This window comes from Tasmannia lanceolata, unplaced genomic scaffold (genome assembly GCF_043159265.1).
Source record: "Tasmannia lanceolata isolate RefF3 unplaced genomic scaffold, GAP_Taslan_0.1 ptg000036l, whole genome shotgun sequence".
Taxonomy (NCBI): domain Eukaryota; kingdom Viridiplantae; phylum Streptophyta; class Magnoliopsida; order Canellales; family Winteraceae; genus Tasmannia; species Tasmannia lanceolata.
This window is the reverse complement of record NW_027518713.1, coordinates 2,151,532-2,169,444: the sequence shown is the minus strand read 5'-3', so window position 1 is coordinate 2,169,444 and position 17,913 is coordinate 2,151,532.

The following is a 17,913-nucleotide window of genomic DNA, read 5'->3' as shown; positions in this document are numbered from 1 at the left end:
TGAAATGAGATTTCTTTCCCAAGAAAAATAATCTTAGGACCTCCGATTGGTAGAAATTTCACCACTTTTTGACTTCAAATGAGAGAGTTACGGAAGTTTTAATTTTGGGTGACGTTTCACACACTCTTTTTAAAATGGACCAAAACTCTCTCATCCTACCGAATTTTTAAATGAGATTTTTTTACTTGAAAGAGAATTTGAAGACATCTAATTGATAGAAATTTCTCCACTTTTCGACTTTAAATGAGTGAGTTATGGACGTTTTAATTTTGGGTGACGTTTCACACACTCATTATAAAATGGTCCAAAACTCTCTCGCCCTACCGAATTTTTAAATGGGATTTTTTTCGTTGAAAGAGAATTTGAAGTCCACTAATTTGTTAGAAATTCACCACATTTGGACTTGAAAAGAGAGACTTATGGTGGTTTTAATTTTGGGTGACGTTTCGCACACTCTTTTTAAGACGGACAACAACTCTCTCACCCCAACGATTTTTAAAACAAGATTTTTTTCCCCGGAAAGAGAATTTGAAGATTGGTAGAAATTTCACCACTTTTGAACTTAAAGTCAGAGAGTTACACAGGTTTTAATTTTGGATGACGTGTCGCACACTCTTTATAAAACGGACTACAACTCTCTCATCCCAACAAAATTTGAAATGAGATTTCTTTCGCAAGAAAAAGAATCTTAGGACCTCCGATTGGTAGAAATTTCACCACTTTTTGACTTCAAATGAGAGAGTTACGGAAGTTTTAATTTTGGGTGACGTTTCACACACTCTTTTTAAAATGGACCAAAACTCTCTCATCCCACCGAATTTTTAAATGAGATTTTTTTACTTGAAAGAGAATTTGAAGGCATCTAATTGATAGAAATTTCTCCACTTTTCGACTTAAAATGAGTGAGTTATGGACGTTTTAATTTTGGGTGACGTTTCACACACTCATTATAAAATGGTCCAAAACTCTCTCGCCCTACCGAATTTTTAAATGGGATTTTTTTCGTTGAAAGAGAATTTGAAGTCCACTAATTTGTTAGAAATTTCACCACATTTGGACTTGAAAAGAGAGACTTATGGTGGTTTTAATTTTGGGTGACGTTTCGCACACTCTTTTTAAGACGGACAACAACTCTCTCACCCCAACGATTTTTAAAACAAGTTTTTTTTCCCCGGAAAGAGAATTTGAAGATTGGTAGAAATTTCACCACTTTTGAACTTAAAGTCAGAGAGTTACACAGGTTTTAATTTTGGATGACGTGTCGCACACTCTTTATAAAACGGATTACAACTCTGTCATCCCAACAAAATTTGAAATGAGATTTCTTTCCCAAGAAAAATAATCTTAGGACCTCCGATTGGTAGAAATTTCACCACTTTTTGACTTCAAATGAGAGAGTTACGGAAGTTTTAATTTTGGGTGACGTTTCACACACTCTTTTTAAAATGGACCAAAACTCTCTCATCCTACCGAATTTTTAAATGAGATTTTTTTACTTGAAAGAGAATTTGAAGACATCTAATTGATAGAAATTTCTCCACTTTTCGACTTTAAATGAGTGAGTTATGGACGTTTTAATTTTGGGTGACGTTTCACACACTCATTATAAAATGGTCCAAAACTCTCTCGCCCTACCGAATTTTTAAATGGGATTTTTTTCGTTGAAAGAGAATTTGAAGTCCACTAATTTGTTAGAAATTCACCACATTTGGACTTGAAAAGAGAGACTTATGGTGGTTTTAATTTTGGGTGACGTTTGGCACACTCTTTTTAAGACGGACAACAACTCTCTCACCCCAACGATTTTTAAAACAAGATTTTTTTCCCCGGAAAGAGAATTTGAAGATTGGTAGAAATTTCACCACTTTTGAACTTAAAGTCAGAGAGTTACACAGGTTTTAATTTTGGATGACGTGTCGCACACTCTTTATAAAACGGACTACAACTCTCTCATCCCAACAAAATTTGAAATGAGATTTCTTTCGCAAGAAAAAGAATCTTAGGACCTCCGATTGGTAGAAATTTCACCACTTTTTGACTTCAAATGAGAGAGTTACGGAAGTTTTAATTTTGGGTGACGTTTCACACACTCTTTTTAAAATGGACCAAAACTCTCTCATCCCACCGAATTTTTAAATGAGATTTTTTTACTTGAAAGAGAATTTGAAGGCATTTAATTGATAGAAATTTCTCCACTTTTCGACTTAAAATGAGTGAGTTATGGACGTTTTAATTTTGGGTGACGTTTCACACACTCATTATAAAATGGTCCAAAACTCTCTCGCCCTACCGAATTTTTAAATGGGATTTTTTTCGTTGAAAGAGAATTTGAAGTCCACTAATTTGTTAGAAATTTCACCACATTTGGACTTGAAAAGAGAGACTTATGGTGGTTTTAATTTTGGGTGACGTTTCGCACACTCTTTTTAAGACGGACAACAACTCTCTCACCCCAACGATTTTTAAAACAAGTTTTTTTTCCCCGGAAAGAGAATTTGAAGATTGGTAGAAATTTCACCACTTTTGAACTTAAAGTCAGAGAGTTACACAGGTTTTAATTTTGGATGACGTGTCGCACACTCTTTATAAAACGGATTACAAATCTGTCATCCCAACAAAATTTGAAATGAGATTTCTTTCCCAAGAAAAAGAATCTTAGGACCTCCGATTGGTAGAAATTTCACCACTTTTTGACTTCAAATGAGAGAGTTACGGAAGTTTTAATTTTGAGTGACGTTTCACACACTCTTTTTAAAATGGACCAAAACTCGCTCATCCTACCGAATTTTTAAATGAGATTTTTTTACTTGAAAGAGAATTTGAAGGCATTTAATTGATAGAAATTTCTCCACTTTTCGACTTAAAATGAGTGAGTTATGGACGTTTTAATTTTGGGTGACGTTTCACACACTCATTATAAAATGGTCCAAAACTCTCTCGCCCTACCGAATTTTTAAATGGGATTTTTTTCGTTGAAAGAGAATTTGAAGTCCACTAATTTGTTAGAAATTTCTCCACATTTGGACTTGAAAAGAGAGACTTATGGTGGTTTTAATTTTGGGTGACGTTTCGCACACTCTTTTTAAGACGGACAACAACTCTCTCACCCCAACGATTTTTAAAACAAGTTTTTTTTCCCCGGAAAGAGAATTTGAAGATTGGTAGAAATTTCACCACTTTTGAACTTAAAGTCAGAGAGTTACACAGGTTTTAATTTTGGATGACGTGTCGCACACTCTTTATAAAACGGATTACAACTCTGTCATCCCAACAAAATTTGAAATGAGATTTCTTTCCCAAGAAAAATAATCTTAGGACCTCCGATTGGTAGAAATTTCACCACTTTTTGACTTCAAATGAGAGAGTTACGGAAGTTTTAATTTTGGGTGACGTTTCACACACTCTTTTTAAAATGGACCAAAACTCTCTCATCCCACCGAATTTTTAAATGAGATTTTTTTACTCAAAAGAGAATTTGAAGGCATCTAATTGATAGAAATTTCTCCACTTTTCGACTTTAAATGAGTGAGTTATGGACGTTTTAATTTTGGGTGACGTTTCACACACTCATTATAAAATGGTCCAAAACTCTCTCGCCCTACCGAATTTTTAAATGGGATTTTTTTCGTTGAAAGAGAATTTGAAGTCCACTAATTTGTTAGAAATTCACCACATTTGGACTTGAAAAGAGAGACTTATGGTGGTTTTAATTTTGGGTGACGTTTCGCACACTCTTTTTAAGACGGACAACAACTCTCTCACCCCAACGATTTTTAAAACAAAATTTTTTTCCCCGGAAAGAGAATTTGAAGATTGGTAGAAATTTCACCACTTTTGAACTTAAAGTCAGAGAGTTACACAGGTTTTAATTTTGGATGACGTGTCGCACACTCTTTATAAAACGGACTACAACTCTCTCATCCCAACAAAATTTGAAATGAGATTTCTTTCGCAAGAAAAAGAATCTTAGGACCTCCGATTGGTAGAAATTTCACCACTTTTTGACTTCAAATGAGAGAGTTACGGAAGTTTTAATTTTGGGTGACGTTTCACACACTCTTTTTAAAATGGACCAAAACTCTCTCATCCCACCGAATTTTTAAATGAGATTTTTTTACTTGAAAGAGAATTTGAAGGCATCTAATTGATAGAAATTTCTCCACTTTTCGACTTTAAATGAGTGAGTTATGGACGTTTTAATTTTGGGTGACGTTTCACACACTCATTATAAAATGGTCCAAAACTCTCTCGCCCTACCGAATTTTTAAATGGGATTTTTTTCGTTGAAAGAGAATTTGAAGTCCACTAATTTGTTAGAAATTTCTCCACATTTGGACTTGAAAAGAGAGACTTATGGTGGTTTTAATTTTGGGTGACGTTTCGCACACTCTTTTTAAGACGGACAACAACTCTCTCACCCCAACGATTTTTAAAACAAGTTTTTTTTCCCCGGAAAGAGAATTTGAAGATTGGTAGAAATTTCACCACTTTTGAACTTAAAGTCAGAGAGTTACACAGGTTTTAATTTTGGATGACGTGTCGCACACTCTTTATAAAACGGATTACAACTCTGTCATCCCAACAAAATTTGAAATGAGATTTCTTTCCCAAGAAAAATAATCTTAGGACCTCCGATTGGTAGAAATTTCACCACTTTTTGACTTCAAATGAGAGAGTTACGGAAGTTTTAATTTTGGGTGACGTTTCACACACTCTTTTTAAAATGGACCAAAACTCTCTCATCCCACCGAATTTTTAAATGAGATTTTTTTACTCAAAAGAGAATTTGAAGGCATCTAATTGATAGAAATTTCTCCACTTTTCGACTTTAAATGAGTGAGTTATGGACGTTTTAATTTTGGGTGACGTTTCACACACTCATTATAAAATGGTCCAAAACTCTCTCGCCCTACCGAATTTTTAAATGTGATTTTTGTCGTTGAAAGAGAATTTGAAGTCCACTAATTTGTTAGAAATTTCACCACATTTGGACTTGAAAAGAGAGACTTATGGTGGTTTTAATTTTGGGTGACGTTTCGCACACTCTTTTTAAGACGGACAACAACTCTCTCACCCCAAGGATTTTTAAAACAAGATTTTTTTCCCCGGAAAGAGAATTTGAAGATTGGTAGAAATTTCACCACTTTTGAACTTAAAGTCAGAGAGTTACACAGGTTTCAATTTTGGATGACGTGTCGCACACTCTTTATAAAACGGACTACAACTCTCTCATCCCAACAAAATTTGAAATGAGATTTCTTTCCCAAGAAAAAGAATCTTATGACCTCCGATTGGTAGAAATTTCACCACTTTTTGACTTCAAATGAGAGAGTTACGGAAGTTTTAATTTTGGGTGACGTTTCACACACTCTTTTTAAAATGGACCAAAACTCTCTCATCCCACCGAATTTTTAAATGAGATTTTTTTACTTGAAAGAGAATTTGAAGGCATTTAATTGATAGAAATTTCTCCACTTTTCGACTTAAAATGAGTGAGTTATGGACGTTTTAATTTTGGGTGACGTTTCACACACTCATTATAAAATGGTCCAAAACTCTCTCGCCCTACCGAATTTTTAAATGGGATTTTTTTCGTTGAAAGAGAATTTGAAGTCCACTAATTTGTTAGAAATTTCTCCACATTTGGACTTGAAAAGAGAGACTTATGGTGGTTTTAATTTTGGGTGACGTTTCGCACACTCTTTTTAAGACGGACAACAACTCTCTCACCCCAACGATTTTTAAAACAAGTTTTTTTTCCCCGGAAAGAGAATTTGAAGATTGGTAGAAATTTCACCACTTTTGAACTTAAAGTCAGAGAGTTACACAGGTTTTAATTTTGGATGACGTGTCGCACACTCTTTATAAAACGGATTACAACTCTGTCATCCCAACAAAATTTGAAATGAGATTTCTTTCCCAAGAAAAATAATCTTAGGACCTCCGATTGGTAGAAATTTCACCACTTTTTGACTTCAAATGAGAGAGTTACGGAAGTTTTAATTTTGGGTGACGTTTCACACACTCTTTTTAAAATGGACCAAAACTCTCTCATCCCACCGAATTTTTAAATGAGATTTTTTTACTCAAAAGAGAATTTGAAGGCATCTAATTGATAGAAATTTCTCCACTTTTCGACTTTAAATGAGTGAGTTATGGACGTTTTAATTTTGGGTGACGTTTCACACACTCATTATAAAATGGTCCAAACATCTCTCGCCCTACCGAATTTTTAAATGTGATTTTTGTCGTTGAAAGAGAATTTGAAGTCCACTAATTTGTTAGAAATTTCACCACATTTGGACTTGAAAAGAGAGACTTATGGTGGTTTTAATTTTGGGTGACGTTTCGCACACTCTTTTTAAGACGGACAACAACTCTCTCACCCCAAGGATTTTTAAAACAAGATTTTTTTCCCCGGAAAGAGAATTTGAAGATTGGTAGAAATTTCACCACTTTTGAACTTAAAGTCAGAGAGTTACACAGGTTTCAATTTTGGATGACGTGTCGCACACTCTTTATAAAACGGACTACAACTCTCTCATCCCAACAAAATTTGAAATGAGATTTCTTTCCCAAGAAAAAGAATCTTATGACCTCCGATTGGTAGAAATTTCACCACTTTTTGACTTCAAATGAGAGAGTTACGGAAGTTTTAATTTTGGGTGACGTTTCACACACTCTTTTTAAAATGGACCAAAACTCTCTCATCCCACCGAATTTTTAAATGAGATTTTTTTACTTGAAAGAGAATTTGAAGGCATTTAATTGATAGAAATTTCTCCACTTTTCGACTTAAAATGAGTGAGTTATGGACGTTTTAATTTTGGGTGACGTTTCACACACTCATTATAAAATGGTCCAAAACTCTCTCGCCCTACCGAATTTTTAAATGGGATTTTTTTCGTTGAAAGAGAATTTGAAGTCCACTAATTTGTTAGAAATTTCACCACATTTGGACTTGAAAAGAGAGACTTATGGTGGTTTTAATTTTGGGTGACGTTTCGCACACTCTTTTTAAGACGGACAACAACTCTCTCACCCCAACGATTTTTAAAACAAGTTTTTTTTCCCCGGAAAGAGAATTTGAAGATTGGTAGAAATTTCACCACTTTTGAACTTAAAGTCAGAGAGTTACACAGGTTTTAATTTTGGATGACGTGTCGCACACTCTTTATAAAATGGATTACAAATCTGTCATCCCAACAAAATTTGAAATGAGATTTCTTTCCCAAGAAAAAGAATCTTAGGACCTCCGATTGGTAGAAATTTCACCACTTTTTGACTTCAAATGAGAGAGTTACGGAAGTTTTAATTTTGGGTGACGTTTCACACACTCTTTTTAAAATGGACCAAAACTCTCTCATCCTACCGAATTTTTAAATGAGATTTTTTTACTTGAAAGAGAATTTGAAGACATCTAATTGATAGAAATTTCTCCACTTTTCGACTTTAAATGAGTGAGTTATGGACGTTTTAATTTTGGGTGACGTTTCACACACTCATTATAAAATGGTCCAAAACTCTCTCGCCCTACCGAATTTTTAAATGGGATTTTTTTCGTTGAAAGAGAATTTGAAGTCCACTAATTTGTTAGAAATTCACCACATTTGGACTTGAAAAGAGAGACTTATGGTGGTTTTAATTTTGGGTGACGTTTCGCACACTCTTTTTAAGACGGACAACAACTCTCTCACCCCAACGATTTTTAAAACAAGATTTTTTTCCCCGGAAAGAGAATTTGAAGATTGGTAGAAATTTCACCACTTTTGAACTTAAAGTCAGAGAGTTACACAGGTTTTAATTTTGGATGACGTGTCGCACACTCTTTATAAAACGGACTACAACTCTCTCATCCCAACAAAATTTGAAATGAGATTTCTTTCGCAAGAAAAAGAATCTTAGGACCTCCGATTGGTAGAAATTTCACCACTTTTTGACTTCAAATGAGAGAGTTACGGAAGTTTTAATTTTGGGTGACGTTTCACACACTCTTTTTAAAATGGACCAAAACTCTCTCATCCCACCGAATTTTTAAATGAGATTTTTTTACTTGAAAGAGAATTTGAAGGCATCTAATTGATAGAAATTTCTCCACTTTTCGACTTTAAATGAGTGAGTTATGGACGTTTTAATTTTGGGTGACGTTTCACACACTCATTATAAAATGGTCCAAAACTCTCTCGCCCTACCGAATTTTTAAATGGGATTTTTTTCGTTGAAAGAGAATTTGAAGTCCACTAATTTGTTAGAAATTTCACCACATTTGGACTTGAAAAGAGAGACTTATGGTGGTTTTAATTTTGGGTGACGTTTCGCACACTCTTTTTAAGACGGACAACAACTCTCTCACCCCAACGATTTTTAAAACAAGATTTTTTTCCCCGGAAAGAGAATTTGAAGATTGGTAGAAATTTCACCACTTTTGAACTTAAAGTCAGAGAGTTACACAGGTTTTAATTTTGGATGACGTGTCGCACACTCTTTATAAAACGGATTACAACTCTGTCATCCCAACAAAATTTGAAATGAGATTTCTTTCCCAAGAAAAATAATCTTAGGACCTCCGATTGGTAGAAATTTCACCACTTTTTGACTTCAAATGAGAGAGTTACGGAAGTTTTAATTTTGGGTGACGTTTCACACACTCTTTTTAAAATGGACCAAAACTCTCTCATCCTACCGAATTTTTAAATGAGATTTTTTTACTTGAAAGAGAAGTTGAAGACATTTAATTGATAGAAATTTCTCCACTTTTCGACTTTAAATGAGTGAGTTATGGACGTTTTAATTTTGGGTGACGTTTCACACACTCATTATAAAATGGTCCAAAACTCTCTCGCCCTACCGAATTTTTAAATGGGATTTTTTTCGTTGAAAGAGAATTTGAAGTCCACTAATTTGTTAGAAATTCACCACATTTGGACTTGAAAAGAGAGACTTATGGTGGTTTTAATTTTGGGTGACGTTTCGCACACTCTTTTTAAGACGGACAACAACTCTCTCACCCCAACGATTTTTAAAACAAGATTTTTTTCCCCGGAAAGAGAATTTGAAGATTGGTAGAAATTTCACCACTTTTGAACTTAAAGTCAGAGAGTTACACAGGTTTTAATTTTGGATGACGTGTCGCACACTCTTTATAAAACGGACTACAACTCTGTCATCCCAACAAAATTTGAAATGAAATTTCTTTCCCAAGAAAAAGAATCTTAGGACCTCCGATTGGTAGAAATTTCACCACTTTTTGACTTCAAATGAGAGAGTTACGGAAGTTTTAATTTTGGGTGACGTTTAACACACTCTTTTTAAAATGGACCAAAACTCTCTCATCCCACCGAATTTTTAAATGAGATTTTTTTACTTGAAAGAGAATTTGAAGGCATCTAATTGATAGAAAGTTCTCCACTTTTCGACTTAAAATGAGTGAGTTATGGACGTTTTAATTTTGGGTGACGTTTCACACACTCATTATAAAATGGTCCAAAACTCTCTCGCCCTACCGAATTTTTAAATGTGATTTTTTTCGTTGAAAGAGAATTTGAAGTCCACTAATTATTTAGAAATTTCACCACATTTGGACTTGAAAAGAGAGACTTATGGTGGTTTTAATTTTGGGTGACGTTTCGCACACTCTTTTTAAGACGGACAACAACTCTCTCACCCCAACAATTTTTAAAACAAGATTTTTTTCCCCGGAAAGAGAATTTGAAGATTGGTAGAAATTTCACCACTTTTGAACTTAAAGTCAGAGAGTTACACATGTTTTAATTTTGGATGACGTGTCGCACACTCTTTATAAAACGGACTACAACTCTCTCATCCCAACAAAATTTGAAATGAGATTTCTTTCCCAAGAAAAAGAATCTTAGGACCTCCGATTGGTAGAAATTTCACCACTTTTTGACTTCAAATGAGAGAGTTACGGAAGTTTTAATTTTGGGTGACGTTTAACACACTCTTTTTAAAATGGACCAAAACTCTCTCATCCCACCGAATTTTTAAATGAGATTTTTTTACTTGAAAGAGAATTTGAAGGCATCTAATTGATAGAAAGTTCTCCACTTTTCGACTTAAAATGAGTGAGTTATGGACGTTTTAATTTTGGGTGACGTTTCACACACTCATTATAAAATGGTCCAAAACTCTCTCGCCCTACCGAATTTTTAAATGTGATTTTTTTCGTTGAAAGAGAATTTGAAGTCCACTAATTTGTTAGAAATTTCACCACATTTGGACTTGAAAAGAGAGACTTATGGTGGTTTTAATTTTGGGTGATGTTTCGCACACTCTTTTTAAGACGGACAACAACTCTCTCACCCCAACAATTTTTAAAATAAGATTTTTTTCCCCGGAAAGAGAATTTGAAGATTGGTAGAAATTTCACCACTTTTGAACTTAAAGTCAGAGAGTTACACAGGTTTTAATTTTGGATGACGTGTCGCACACTCTTTATAAAACGGACTACAACTCTCTCATCCCAACAAAATTTGAAATGAGATTTCTTTCCCAAGAAAAAGAATCTTATGACCTCCGATTGGTAGAAATTTCACCACTTTTTGACTTCAAATGAGAGAGTTAGGGAAGTTTTAATTTTGCGTGACGTTTCACACACTCTTTTTAAAATGGACCAAAACTCTCTCATCCCACCGAATTTTTAAATGAGATTTTTTTACTCAAAAGAGAATTTGAAGGCATCTAATTGATAGAAATTTCTCCACTTTTCGACTTAAAATGAGTGAGTTATGGACGTTTTAATTTTGGGTGACGTTTCACACACTCATTATAAAATGGTCCAAAACTCTCTCGCCCTACCGAATTTTTAAATGCGATTTTTTTCGTTGAAAGAGAATTTGAAGTCCACTAATTTGTTAGAAATTTCACCACATTTGAACTTGAAAAGAGAGACTTATGGTGGTTTTAATTTTGGGTGACGTTTCGCACACTCTTTTTAAGACGGACAACAACTCTCTCACCCCAACGATTTTTAAAACAAGATCTTTTTCCCCGGAAAGAGAATTTGAAGATTGGTAGAAATTTCACCACTTTTGAACTTAAAGTCAGAGAGTTACACAGGTTTTAATTTTGGATGACGATTCGCACACTCTTTATAAAACGGACTACAACTCTCTCATCCCAACAAAATTTGAAATGAGATTTCTTTCCCAAGAAAAAGAATCTTAGGACCTCCGATTGGTAGAAATTTCACCACTTTTCGACTTCAAATGAGAGAGTTACGGAAGTTTTAATTTTGCGTGACGTTTCACACACTCTTTTTAAAATGGACCAAAACTCTCATCCCACCGAATTTTTAAATGAGATTTTTTTACTTGAAAGAGAATTTGAAGACATCTAATTGATAGAAATTTCTCCACTTTTCGACTTAAAATGAGTGAGTTATGGACGTTTTAATTTTGGGTGACGTTTCACACACTCATTATAAAATGATCCAAAACTCTCTCGCCCTACCAAATTTTTAAATGGGATTTTTGTCGTTGAAAGAGAATTTGAAGTCCACTAATTTGTTAGAAATTCACCACATTTGGACTTGAAAAGAGAGACTTATGGTGGTTTTAATTTTGGGTGACGTTTCGCACACTCTTTTTAAGACGGACAACAACTCTCTCACCCCAAGGATTTTTAAAACAAGATTTTTTTCCCCGGAAAGAGAATTTGAAGATTGGTAGAAATTTCACCACTTTTGAACTTAAAGTCAGAGAGTTACACAGGTTTCAATTTTGGATGACGTGTCGCACACTCTTTATAAAACGGACTACAACTCTCTCATCCCAACAAAATTTGAAATGAGATTTCTTTCCCAAGAAAAAGAATCTTATGACTTCCGACTGGTAGAAATTTCACCACTTTTTGACTTCAAATGAGAGAGTTAGGGAAGTTTTAATTTTGCGTGACGTTTCACACACTCTTTTTAAAATGGACCAAAACTCTCTCATCCCACGGAATTTTTAAATGAGATTTTTTACTCAAAAGAGAATTTGAAGGCATCTAATTGATAGAAATTTCTCCACTTTTCGACTTAAAATGAGTGAGTTATGGACGTTTTAATTTTGGGTGACGTTTCACACACTCATTATAAAATGGTCCAAAACTCTCTCGCCCTACCGAATTTTTAAATGCGATTTTTTTCGTTGAAAGAGAATTTGAAGTCCACTAATTTGTTAGAAATTTCACCACATTTGGACTTGAAAAGAGAGACTTATGGTGGTTTTAATTTTGGGTGACGTTTCGCACACTCTTTTTAAGACGGACAACAATTCTCTCACCCCAAGGATTTTTAAAACAAGATTTTTTTCCCCGGAAAGAGAATTTGAAGATTGGTAGAAATTTCACCACTTTTGAACTTAAAGTCAGAGAGTTACACAGGTTTTAATTTTGGATGACGTGTCGCACACTCTTTATAAAACGGACTACAACTCTCTCATCCCAACAAAATTTGAAATGAGATTTCTTTCCCAAGAAAAAGAATCTTATGACCTCCGATTGGTAGAAATTTCACCACTTTTTGACTTCAAATGAGAGAGTTAGGGAAGTTTTAATTTTGCGTGACGTTTCACACACTCTTTTTAAAATGGACCAAAACTCTCTCATCCCACCGAATTTTTAAATGAGATTTTTTTACTTAAAAGAGAATTGGAAGGCATCTAATTGATAGAAATTTCTCCACTTTTCGACTTAAAATGAGTGAGTTATGGACGTTTTAATTTTGGGTGACGTTTCACACACTCATTATAAAATGGTCCAAAACTCTCTCGCCCTACCGAATTTTTAAATGCGATTTTTTTCGTTGAAAGAGAATTTGAAGTCCACTAATTTGTTAGAAATTCACCACATTTGGACTTGAAAAGAGAGACTTATGGTGGTTTTAATTTTGGGTGACGTTTCGCACACTCTTTTTAAGACGGACAACAACTCTCTCACCCCAACAATTTTTAAAACAAGATCTTTTTCCCCGGAAAGAGAATTTGAAGATTGGTAGAAATTTCACCACTTTTGAACTTAAAGTCAGAGAGTTACACAGGTTTTAATTTTGGATGACGATTCGCACACTCTTTATAAAACGGACTACAACTCTCTCATCCCAACAAAATTTGAAATGAGACTTCTTTCCCAAGAAAAAGAATCTTAGGACCTCCGATTGGTAGAAATTTCACCACTTTTCGACTTCAAATGAGAGAGTTACGGAAGTTTTAATTTTGCGTGACGTTTCACACACTCTTTTTAAAATGGACCAAAACTCTCATCCCACCGAATTTTTAAATGAGATTTTTTTACTTGAAAGAGAATTTGAAGGCATCTAATTGATAGAAATTTCTCCACTTTTCGACTTAAAATGAGTGAGTTATGGACGTTTTAATTTTGGGTGACGTTTCACACACTCATTATAAAATGATCCAAAACTCTCTCGCCCTACCGAATTTTTAAATGGGATTTTTGTCGTTGAAAGAGAATTTGAAGTCCACTAATTTGTTAGAAATTCACCACATTTGGACTTGAAAAGAGAGACTTATGGTGGTTTTAATTTTGGGTGACGTTTCGCACACTCTTTTTAAGACGGACAACAACTCTCTCACCCCAACGATTTTTAAAACAAGATTTTTTTCCCCGGAAAGAGAATTTGAAGATTGGTAGAAATTTCACCACTTTTGAACTTAAAGTCAGAGAGTTACACAGGTTTCAATTTTGGATGACGTGTCGCACACTCTTTATAAAACGGACTACAACTCTCTCATCCCAACAAAATTTGAAATGAGATTTCTTTCCCAAGAAAAAGAATCTTATGACTTCCGACTGGTAGAAATTTCACCACTTTTTGACTTCAAATGAGAGAGTTAGGGAAGTTTTAATTTTGCGTGACGTTTCACACACTCTTTTTAAAATGGACCAAAACTCTCTCATCCCACGGAATTTTTAAATGCGATTTTTTTACTCAAAAGAGAATTTGAAGGCATCTAATTGATAGAAATTTCTCCACTTTTCGACTTAAAATGAGTGAGTTATGGACGTTTTAATTTTGGGTGACGTTTCACACACTCATTATAAAATGGTCCAAAACTCTCTCGCCCTACCGAATTTTTAAATGCGATTTTTTTCGTTGAAAGAGAATTTGAAGTCCACTAATTTGTTAGAAATTTCACCACATTTGGACTTGAAAAGAGAGACTTATGGTGGTTTTAATTTTGGGTGACGTTTCGCACACTCTTTTTAAGACGGACAACAACTCTCTCACCCCAACGATTTTTAAAACAAGATCTTTTTCCCCGGAAAGAGAATTTGAAGATTGGTAGAAATTTCACCACTTTTGAACTTAAAGTCAGAGAGTTACACAGGTTTTAATTTTGGATGACGATTCGCACACTCTTTATAAAACGGACTACAACTCTCTCATCCCAACAAAATTTGAAATGAGATTTCTTTCCCAAGAAAAAGAATCTTAGGACCTCCGATTGGTAGAAATTTCACCACTTTTTGACTTCAAATGAGAGAGTTACGGAAGTTTTAATTTTGCGAGACGTTTCACACACTCTTTTTAAAATGGACCAAAACTCTCTCATCCCACCGAATTTTTAAATGAGATTTTTTTACTCAAAAGAGAATTTGAAGGCATCTAATTGATAGAAATTTCTCCACTTTTCGACTTAAAATGAGTGAGTTATGGACGTTTTAATTTTGGGTGACGTTTCACACACTCATTATAAAATGGTCCAAAACTCTCTCGCCCTACCGAATTTTTAAATGCGATTTTTTTCGTTGAAAGAGAATTTGAAGTCCACTAATTTGTTAGAAATTTCACCACATTTGGACTTGAAAAGAGAGACTTATGGTGGTTTTAATTTTGGGTGACGTTTCGCACACTCTTTTTAAGACGGACAACAACTCTCTCACCCCAACAATTTTTAAAACAAGATTTTTTTCCCCGGAAAGAGAATTTGAAGATTGGTAGAAATTTCACCACTTTTGAACTTAAAGTCAGAGAGTTACACAGGTTTTAATTTTGGATGACGTGTCGCACACTCTTTATAAAACGGACTACAACTCTCTCATCCCAACAAAATTTGAAATGAGATTTCTTTCCCAAGAAAAAGAATCTTATGACCTCCGATTGGTAGAAATTTCACCACTTTTTGACTTCAAATGAGAGAGTTAGGGAAGTTTTAATTTTGCGTGACGTTTCACACACTCTTTTTAAAATGGACCAAAACTCTCTCATCCCACCGAATTTTTAAATGAGATTTTTTTACTTAAAAGAGAATTTGAAGGCATCTAATTGATAGAAATTTCTCCACTTTTCGACTTAAAATGAGTGAGTTATGGACGTTTTAATTTTGGGTGACGTTTCACACACTCATTATAAAATGGTCCAAAACTCTCTCGCCCTACCGAATTTTTAAATGCGATTTTTTTCGTTGAAAGAGAATTTGAAGTCCACTAATTTGTTAGAAATTCACCACATTTGGACTTGAAAAGAGAGACTTATGGTGGTTTTAATTTTGGGTGACGTTTCGCACACTCTTTTTAAGTCGGACAACAACTCTCTCACCCCAACAATTTTTAAAACAAGATCTTTTTCCCCGGAAAGAGAATTTGAAGATTGGTAGAAATTTCACCACTTTTGAACTTAAAGTCAGAGAGTTACACAGGTTTTAATTTTGGATGACGATTCGCACACTCTTTATAAAACGGACTACAACTCTCTCATCCCAACAAAATTTGAAATGAGATTCTTTCCCAAGAAAAAGAATCTTAGGACCTCCGATTGGTAGAAATTTCACCACTTTTCGACTTCAAATGAGAGAGTTACGGAAGTTTTAATTTTGCGTGACGTTTCACACACTCTTTTTAAAATGGACCAAAACTCTCATCCCACCGAATTTTTAAATGAGATTTTTTTACTTGAAAGAGAATTTGAAGACATCTAATTGATAGAAATTTCTCCACTTTTCGACTTAAAATGAGTGAGTTATGGACGTTTTAATTTTGGGTGACGTTTCGCACACTCTTTTTAAGACGGACAACAACTCTCTCACCCCAACGATTTTTACAACAAGATTTTTTTCCCCGGAAAGAGAATTTGAAGATTGGTAGAAATTTCACCACTTTTGAACTTAAAGTCAGAGAGTTACACAGGTTTCAATTTTGGATGACGTGTCGCACACTCTTTATAAAACGGACTACAACTCTCTCATCCCAACAAAATTTGAAATGAGATTTCTTTCCCAAGAAAAAGAATCTTATGACTTCCGACTGGTAGAAATTTCACCACTTTTTGACTTCAAATGAGAGAGTTAGGGAAGTTTTAATTTTGCGTGACGTTTCACACACTCTTTTTAAAATGGACCAAAACTCTCTCATCCCACGGAATTTTTAAATGCGATTTTTTTACTCAAAAGAGAATTTGAAGGCATCTAATTGATAGAAATTTCTCCACTTTTCGACTTAAAATGAGTGAGTTATGGACGTTTTAATTTTGGGTGACGTTTCACACACTCATTATAAAATGGTCCAAAACTCTCTCGCCCTACCGAATTTTTAAATGCGATTTTTTTCGTTGAAAGAGAATTTGAAGTCCACTAATTTGTTAGAAATTTCACCACATTTGGACTTGAAAAGAGAGACTTATGGTGGTTTTAATTTTGGGTGACGTTTCGCACACTCTTTTTAAGACGGACAACAACTCTCTCACCCCAACGATTTTTAAAACAAGATCTTTTTCCCCGGAAAGAGAATTTGAAGATTGGTAGAAATTTCACCACTTTTGAACTTAAAGTCAGAGAGTTACACAGGTTTTAATTTTGGATGACGATTCGCACACTCTTTATAAAACGGACTACAACTCTCTCATCCCAACAAAATTTGAAATGAGATTTCTTTCCCAAGAAAAAGAATCTTAGGACCTCCGATTGGTAGAAATTTCACCACTTTTTGACTTCAAATGAGAGAGTTACGGAAGTTTTAATTTTGCGAGACGTTTCACACACTCTTTTTAAAATGGACCAAAACTCTCTCATCCCACCGAATTTTTAAATGAGATTTTTTTACTCAAAAGAGAATTTGAAGGCATCTAATTGATAGAAATTTCTCCACTTTTCGACTTAAAATGAGTGAGTTATGGACGTTTTAATTTTGGGTGACGTTTCACACACTCATTATAAAATGGTCCAAAACTCTCTCGCCCTACCGTATTTTTAAATGCGATTTTTTTCGTTGAAAGAGAATTTGAAGTCCACTAATTTGTTAGAAATTTCACCACATTTGGACTTGAAAAGAGAGACTTATGGTGGTTTTAATTTTGGGTGACGTTTCGCACACTCTTTTTAAGACGGACAACAACTCTCTCACCCCAACGATTTTTAAAACAAAATCTTTTTCCCAGGAAAGAGAATTTGAAGATTGGTAGAAATTTCACCACTTTTGAACTTAAAGTCAGAGAGTTACACAGGTTTTAATTTTGGATGACGATTCGCACACTCTTTATAAAACGGACTACAACTCTCTCATCCCAACAAAATTTGAAATGAGATTCTTTCCCAAGAAAAAGAATCTTAGGACCTCCGATTGGTAGAAATTTCACCACTTTTCGACTTCAAATGAGAGAGTTACGGAAGTTTTAATTTTGCGTGACGTTTCACACACTCTTTTTAAAATGGACCAAAACTCTCATCCCACCGAATTTTTAAATGAGATTTTTTTACTTGAAAGAGAATTTGAAGACATCTAATTGATAGAAATTTCTCCACTTTTCGACTTAAAATGAGTGAGTTATGGACGTTTTAATTTTGGGTGACGTTTCGCACACTCTTTTTAAGACGGACAACAACTCTCTCACCCCAACGATTTTTAAAACAAGATTTTTTTCCCCGGAAAGAGAATTTGAAGATTGGTAGAAATTTCACC